Here is a 2,824-nt window from a genome sequence, read left to right as displayed (position 1 = left end):
AACACACCAAAGAGCCGTCAAGCCAAGAGCAGCCGATTCACGTCACGGCAGAGCTGGCGGAACAGCGCTACAGGCGGCTGGGAGGAGCATCAACTGCCTGACACCACGGCCTGCCTGGTTCACAAGCCATGCATGTGTAGACATGTGTAGACTGGATTCTGGTCAACATGGAAGTTGTGCTGCCCTTTCTCACTTCTGTAAACAAGACCATGGTGATTTGCAGCTCAACTTCTGAAGGTGAGCAAACACCAGCAGACACTGCACACTTCATCTGTATCATGGAGCTTGAGAACTTAGAGCAGAATTAGCCAGTCAACTCACAGCTGATCCGGGAGGAGTCACAGTGATGGAGTAGTGGCCGGTCGGGGAACTCCAGCCCTTTCCAGAAAAGTTTAAAAAAAACAGAGAAGACACAAAGGCACAAACACGAAAATTAAAATAAAGTGAAAGTAAAGGTGGGAAGAAAATGGCAACGAAGAAAGAAAAGTCGAAAGCAACGAGAAGAGAAGAAGAAATGACATCGGAAGAAGAAGGTGAAGGCCTTACCTGTCCGAGGAGGCCCGCTGTGGAGAGAGAAGCCCGCTCCCTCAGGTCAGTCGAAGTCCCGAGCTCGGGACTACAAAAATAGCTCGCGGAGCCAAGCCAAAGTGCGCAAACGCGCATGCGCGACTGATCCCGCATGCGCAATGCGCAAGACGAAAAAAAACTCTAACGGGAGGGGGGACCAGCTGAGGAGTCGATCTCCACAGCTGAGAATGACAGCCACAGCACAACAAGAAGAAGAGAACATAGAGAACAATGAGAGCAAGAAAGAAGAGAGTATAAGGAAATCAAAGAAACAATAGATGACCAACCGAGAGGAAGAAGAAGAGGAAGAACACAGAGAAATGGAAGAAGAAGGGAAGGGCAAGTACATGGATATATATTTTTTTAAAGAATACATGGAATCAATAAAAGAATGGCAATCACAAGAATTTAGTGAAATAAAAAGAAGAATAAAAAGTAAAGAAGAAAAAATGAATAGATTAAAGATGGTCATGTCAGATATAGGAAAAAGAGTGGACAAGGTGGAAGAACGAGAAACAGCTATAGAAATGGAAGTAGATGTTTTAAAAAAGAAATTAGAAGAATCTGATAAAAAAAGTTAAAGAGACACAAGAGCTGTTAGCTCAGAAGATAGATATAATGGAAAATTATAATAGAAGAAACAATATAAAGATAGTGGGCCTTAAGAAAGATGAAGAAGGCAAGAACATGAGAGAATTTATAAAAGATTGGATCGCCAGGGTCCTAGGAAGACCAGAATTACAGGAAGAAATGGAAATAGAAAGGGCACATAGAACATTAGCCCCTAAACCACAACCACAACAAAAACCAAGATCCATTTTAGTAAAATTCCTAAGATATACAACAAGAGAAAATATATTGGAGAAAGCAATGAAGAAAATAAGAGAAGACAAAAAGCCACTGGAATACAAAGGTCAAACATTTTTTTTCTATCCAGATATAAGTTTTGAACTCCTGAAGAAGAGGAAGGAGTTTAATACAGCAAAAGTGATCCTATGGAAAAAAGGATATAAATTTATGCTAAAGTACCCAGCGGTACTTAAAATAGTTATTCCAGGGCAGCAAAACAGACTATTCTCGGATCCGGAGGAAGCACGAAAATTTGCAGAACAACTACAAAATAGACAGAGAGATGAAGACATGTAACGAGAGCAAAAATGACCACAAACTATATGTATGTGTGTATATGGGTATATATCTATAGATATATATATATCTATAGATATATATATCTATAGATATATATATCTATATATAGATATATATCTATAGATATATAGATGTGTGTGTGTGTGTATGTATATATGTGTGTATGAGCCTGCAGCTGACGTGGACATTTACCCCTCCATAAATCTTCGTCCGCAAAGGCCAAGCCAAAGAAGAATATAGAGTATAGATAAGAATTAATAAGGGAAAGTAAGGGAAGAGAGGAAGTAAGGAGGGAATTAAGAGAGTGACCTTTGTTATATATGAAGATTAAAATCTTTTCTGGGTGGGGCTGGGTGGGGAAGAACTACGGACACTGCGAAATCAGTTGATGTTTGTGAGTGATTTCGCAAATCCAAATGGAGAGGGGAGATGTGGTTGCCCGACAAGGGACAAAGGGCAACTCAGGAAGGGGAGGGGATAATGGGGTTAAAGGATTTTTAGATAGGAGAGTAATGCAAATATTTTATGTTTTAGAAATGTTGTCTAATAATGTGCTTAAAAAAAGAAAACAGAAATGGATAAGAAGGAAAGGTGATGATGAGAAAACAGAAAGGAAAGATAAACAAAGTATAAGATGGCTATGTTGAATTATATGACTTTAAATATTAATGGAATACATAACCAAATCAAAAGGAAGAAACTTAAATTTATTGATAAAAGAAAAAATTGATATAGCATTCATAGAAGAGACACACTTAACCGAAGTGGAACACAAGAAATTAAAGAGAGATTGGATAGGACATGTAACAGCAGCATCATATAATTGAAAAGCTAGAGGAGTAGCTATATTAATCAGTAAAAATGTACCAATCAAAATAGAAGAGGAAATAATAGATCCAGCAGGGAGATATGTAATGATAAAATGTCAGATATAATCGGAGTTTTGGAATTTACTTTTTTTTTTAATTTTTTATTTTTCACACCATAAATCACATTAGCCATGATACACACTTTTTCCTTTTCACACATATACAGTGACATTTTCTCCCCCCCACCTCCCTCCTCCCAACCCACCCCCCCCCATCCATTTAAGGTATACAATCTAGGA

This window comes from Narcine bancroftii, chromosome 3 (genome assembly GCF_036971445.1).
Source record: "Narcine bancroftii isolate sNarBan1 chromosome 3, sNarBan1.hap1, whole genome shotgun sequence".
Taxonomy (NCBI): domain Eukaryota; kingdom Metazoa; phylum Chordata; class Chondrichthyes; order Torpediniformes; family Narcinidae; genus Narcine; species Narcine bancroftii.
Note: the sequence above shows the minus strand (reverse complement) of the source record.